The sequence below is a fragment of the Amaranthus tricolor genome, chromosome 8 (assembly GCF_026212465.1).
Source record: "Amaranthus tricolor cultivar Red isolate AtriRed21 chromosome 8, ASM2621246v1, whole genome shotgun sequence".
In the NCBI taxonomy this organism is placed as follows: Eukaryota; Viridiplantae; Streptophyta; class Magnoliopsida; order Caryophyllales; family Amaranthaceae; genus Amaranthus; species Amaranthus tricolor.
In genome coordinates this window covers 22,170,356-22,176,682 of record NC_080054.1, presented here as the reverse complement: position 1 = coordinate 22,176,682, position 6,327 = coordinate 22,170,356, and positions in this window count along the sequence as shown.

Genomic DNA, 6,327 nt, shown 5'->3' with positions numbered 1-6,327 from the left:
TTTTATTCAGAGGCAAGGAAAGATCTTAGTCCGACAAATCTCTTTCTATTTAATTGGCTCCCTGGAAAAGATGTATATGTGGATGTCACTGGAGGATCGCCCTTTGCTGGTACGGGAATCTCCTCATGGGCACCTTGTTCTTCTTTAGTCAATGTTGCAGAAAGAAAGAGGAAGAAATACACTGATAATAAGTGTGAGGAAAATGGCTACAAATTCATCCCTTTTGCGTTCTCCACCTTTGAAGAGTTAGGTGAAGACGCGCTCGAGTTATCAAGGATCACATCTTTTTCTTTGAGTAATCAAGTAGCACCAAGTCAAGGGGATACATATTTCACAGACTAACTTTTTGTATTCAAAAGGGTGTTGGTGCTCAATTTGATACTCAACTTTCCACCAACTTCTTGTAAAAATCTCTTTCTATGAAATGGAATTCGGTCTTACTAAAACAAAGTTTTAAATAATAATAATAATAATAATAATAATAATAATAATAATAATAATAATAATAATAAAAATAAATAATGGGGGGACAACGCTGTACATTGCTCCAGCGAGATTGGCGTGAAATTTCGGCACAATTTGATTCGGGACATGCTTGTGGATATCTGTTGGGATTTCAGAGGCAGGGAAAGATCTTAGACTCGCGGATATCCTTCCATTCAATTGGCTTCATGGAAAAATGCATGTGTGGAAGTCATCGGAGGCTCGCCATTTGCTGGCATAGGAGTCACCTCATGGGTACCTGGTGCTTCTTTAGCCAATGCTGCAGAAAGAAAAAGGAAGAAATACACTGCTTACAAATTCAGTCCCTTTCGCTTTTTCCACCTTTGGAGAGTTAGTAGAATATGCTCTCGACCTGTTAGTAAGGATTGGTTCTTTTTTCTTGAGTAACTCAGGCAATACTAGGTTTAGGGCATACAGTTTACAGAGATTAGCTTTTTCTATCCAAAAGGGTGTGTGGTTATTCAGCTTGTTGCTCGACTCTCCATCAACTTCTTATAAAGCCTCTTTCTATGAAATGAAACATGGGTTTGATAAAGTAACAATAATAATAATAATAATAATAATAATAATATAATTATAATAATAATAAATTAAAGAAGAATCTTTTGTCATCGCCTCATCGGACTTCCAAACTCCACACCCAGAATTATTTATAGGTGGACTGAAAACATGTAAACCACTTTGTATTTTGGTACGCATAAGCTTTTATGGTTTTTTAGGGGGTCCTCTTTGAAATACCCTATAAATTTAGGGTAGATTGTTCAGTCTAAGGGTAGTTCATTTAGTGAACATGACAATACATGATAGGACGACAAAGTACTTCAACAACATTAATGTATGAATTATAGTACTCCAAGGTGTCTCCTACTCAAAAGAGAAGAGTCACGTACTAAATATACTTACAATGTTGACTTGTTTTGAGTCAATGAAATTGTTTGTTAAACACACACTAACATATTTAAGAACAATATTTAAGAATAATATTATAATGTGTTTATATCCAATTTAAATTTAGTTTAAATTTTATGTATTTTTTTATTAATATTAATTAATATACGTTAGTATATATGATATTGAATATTCACTATTATTCTATATTGTTATACTTTAACGTTATTTTCCTTTGACTAATGTTTATCTTGTTAATTTTTCATATAGATAGGTTTAATTTGGAGTATTTGATTGTTATGTTATAATAATGTCCATCATTTTAAAGATTTAAAAGACTAAGCTATGAGCACTCTATATTTATTCTTATTAAAATTGCTCACTTTAGTTATTTTTATGATAATTAATATCAATATTAATATTTGTTAGGAGTCAAAAAAGCCCATAACACTTTTAGTTAAACCCTAATTAAACTAAAATCCTAAGGTCCCTAACTAATCCTTTGTCCACTACTATCATTACTCTTAATCACTTTCTAAAATAATTCTCCACTATTTCCACATCTAAATATATTATCTTCATGATTATCTCATTTTCAAACAATAACCTCTTTAGACCCTAAAGAGACTATTAAAAATACTTTCTGCAATAATTCATTTAGAGAAAAACTTACATATTACCTACCGTTACTCTGCCAAATTTGACAGCTATCATAGTTTCAATCAACATACCAACCATAATCCACAAACATATTGAGATCTAGCTATTAGTCTTACTTTCAATCAATTATCAAACTTCCATTGATTTCTAACTCCCAATCTAATTTGAGTGTCAGAGAGATTTTCCGAGAGATCACCCCTTGGGCAAGGATAACCTGGTGTGTTGCAGGCACTAAAGTAACTTTCGTGGAAGAGTTATATCATACTTTCAGCTCATCAACAATTAACTTCACTAACGCTTTACATTCAGGTATTTTTTTTTTAAGTATCGCATTTAGGTATCTAAATGTTTCTTACACTTGCTAGTTTCATTACTAAACAATATTTATTTTAAAAAGCTAGGCTTATATCATTACAGAAAATTACTAGTTTCCATCAAATAAAAAAAAATAATTCTTGTATATTAGGAGTCAAAACCATTTTCAATAGTCCAAACTCCAAAATTAACAAATACGAGAGCATATTATTAGAATAGATATACTCATTTAAAAGTACTCCATATATTTAGCACAAAAAATGTAAGAAAAAAGGCTATGAATTCGCCTGAAATTGTGAAAGTTGCAAAGGTTCTTTCGAGCACTAAGTAGCATTACACTTTTTGTTTTCTTGCCAACTTGGAGTATTCTCTTTATTTGTGGAGTTCTAATTACTGAGTATTGAATACTCTATTATCTACAGTCTACTTTATTAAATTTTGTTTAGAGTTAATGAAAGAAAACCATAACATATGAATAAAACAAACAAAAATATTTAGTTTGCGGATAAGACGGAAAAAAAAATTTTTAATTTATATTATTAAAATGTAATAAATTCATTACCGAAAGCTAAATTGATGAATATAACAAATTAATTGAATCACATCAATTACTTAATTTATCACTTTTCTAATTAGATTATTCTATGGCTATTCATGTACACAAAGTCATTGGATCCTGTGAATTTGGGAAAGTGGTGTACAATGATAGATACTAGAAGTACTTACTAGTCCTATTTGTTTGTGTTGTGTGCGTGGGTTTTACAATTATATTCTAAAATAATCTCCGTATTATATGGAATTTTATTTTATTTGTTTTAGAATTTAATTTTTTAATATATAATTTTATAATTTTTTGTTCAGTGAAAATAAAGATATTTAATATTAAAATATATATTAAATTGCGTATAAAAAAATGTAATAAATATTGGATAATAAAGAAAGTATATCACTTTACAAATTGTTTCTTGTCTTTATTTTTACTCTTTAATCATTATTTATTATTTGCTTGGAATAATACCTCCCCAAATCCCCATGCTTTTGTGTATGCTTTTGTTCTTCCACTCCTTTAACAAAGCAAAAAAAATATCTTCATTTCAATAAAATTTATATCTTTCTTTTGTCTTTTTAGAGTTGGTTTAGTGGGTAATTCTTAGGATAAAAATAGGTTTTGCCATCTTTTTATTTATTTATTTTTATCTATTTTAAACTTTTTATTGATTTTTTCTCTAGCGAATCCTTAATTTCACTCTCTCTCTTTTTAGAGACAAAAATATGAGTTCTACCATTCATTTTTTCTTGTACGAGGTGAAAATATTATCAATTTTTATCTTGTCTTCTTCTTTTACCTAAATTTATCTGGTGGATAAACTCTATTTTCAAATATACGTTTAATTAACGTCCTAAATTTTATCACCCCACTTGACGTGTTGTTATAGCTTATAAGCTACTCAATTCACGTAAATTTGCTATACTCTAAAAGTAATTAGTGTATAATCTTTTTAGCTACAATGTAGCAATGTTCAAAGCAACAAATTATATGCTTAATTAGCGATAAAAATTAAAATATTCTCACATTTTTATATATACGTGTGGGACCAAATTAAATATTCTAAAGAGCAAAATTGATAAATGATTATGTGAGAGCACGCATTAAATAAAAATTCTTCCACTGTGAATTTAGTAACCTAATCGACATACTATGATGTAAAATATGTCCATAATTTCAAAAAAAAGGACCATAGTTTATTTTAAAATCATGTACATTTCCATACTCAAATAATTATGAAAAATTGACGTGTTTATGATTTGTTTCATATGCTACTTGATATGATATATAATCTATCAAATATCTTAAGTGCACATACTCACACATATCGATTACTTTATAAAAATACGCTTAAAATTATATTTGGAAAAAATAATTCATTATAATTTGTAAACTTTTAATCATGAAATCATAAATAAAGAATTTGAAAAGACAAGCTTTCGAAAATCATTTAAAATTTCTCATCTTAGACTAGTTTTAAATCAAAGGTAGAATTAACTTTAACTTAAATTTAATCTTTTTATTTATTTAACACGAAATTTAAATCAATTTTAGATATCCGAATTAATTAATTATCGTTTCACAACATACCATTATTAATTTCTCAACATATACTTCCTTTGTTGTGATTTGGCTGCTGCATAGAAAAATACACATAAAATAAGAAAACAACATCTTTGCTTTAAACCGACTAAACTCGCCCTTGAAAAACTAAATGTTAGAGAAAACTCTACTATTTCATATTTTGATTTTTCTTTGATATATTCAATCTCAATTTAATAAAAAAACAAATAGGAAAAGTAATGTTAATAACATGTTCAAGTAGGCTTAATAATCATTGTACACATTTTGATTTTTTTTACAAAAACGGATAATAAGTTTTATTTGTCTTTTCATTTTTACAATATGGAAAATAATTAATATTGCCACCAAAATATTTCCCACCAAATTAAAATTGTCACAAAAATTATAACCTAAATCTCTACAAAAGCCTTCATCTTCATCCTTAATATCTTCACTTCTCTTTACTTGGTTTAAAAAGAATTTGGATCCTAAATTCCTAACTATACCTAATCATCATTTATACAAATCAAACCAAACACAAAGCATCAGATTTTTTGAGGGGGGGGGGGGGGGGGGGGGGGGGGGGTAGAGTTCAGTTAAAATGCCAGCACACAAAGCGCGGATGTAAAAGAAAAGAAGATATAGATGAATTCAAGCCCTTGAGATTGTTTTTGTCAACCCAAATATGGAGGATATGACATTTTGGGGCCCTAGGCGAAATAGTAAAATGAGGCCCTTAAAGAACAATAGTAGAAGATATGAAAAAAATTCATTTATTAAAGCACAAAAGTTTTGACTAGTTACATCTCCAACTTCAATAGATGTAAAAAATAAAAACTCAAACGATCATAATTCATAAAAAATGAGTTTGCTTTTCGAGATGCAAAATCATTAATAAGAGTATCAACATCGATCTTCTCTAAATGTTCCTTCTCGATAGATAAAATTGCAAGATTATTCAACCGTTCTTGTAACATTGATGACCTTAGGTAGGTTTTGATTAGTTTTGAAAAGCTTCTTTCGGCTAATTCCAGAGTCACCCACTAGTACAATTAATGTTATTTGCTGCTGTAGAAATAAGCTTATTTTCCGCTTATTTTGGAATTGCGGAAAACGAAGGGGCAGCAAATAACCAAAAATGTTTGTAAATATTTAAAGAATCACAGCAAATAAAAATTGCTTATTTGCTACTTTTTGAAAAAATCACAGCAAATACTCATAAACTAATAGATGTGTTTTTTATAAGTTATGGGTATGAGTTGCTGCCGTCCTTCCCTCCCCAGACCATGTCCATAGTTTTTCTATGAGCGGGATACACTGGGTAAGATGATGATGATGATGATAAACAACAACAAATAATGATCTTTTTTCCTTATACAACCACAGTAAAAAGCAATAACAGTCCTGATCCCGTGGTTGAATAACTGAAAGACTAGCTTCAAACATTTAATTGAGCAACAACCACACTAAATGTCAAAAGAAGTATACCAAAATCTACGAACAAACTCATTTATATATGATTGACAACGTGTTCATGTACAAAAACACAATTCATCTTCGATAATTCAATATATTTTCACCGTGATTACAAAAATCGTCATCTATTAGCTTCCACACCATCTCACATGTAATAATCAGTGTGGTACTTAACCCACTAGTTTCGCACTTCATCAATCTCATAGTTTGTATATGCTTCCAGTCTTGGTGCAATATTAACCTAGTATAACAAATAAGAATTAATTGTACTATATTGAGTATATCAATGTCAAACTACATGTAATAATCAGTGAGGCACTACCTTTTCTATATCGTCTATAGAGATGCAGTTGGAAATAATGTACTGCATGTAC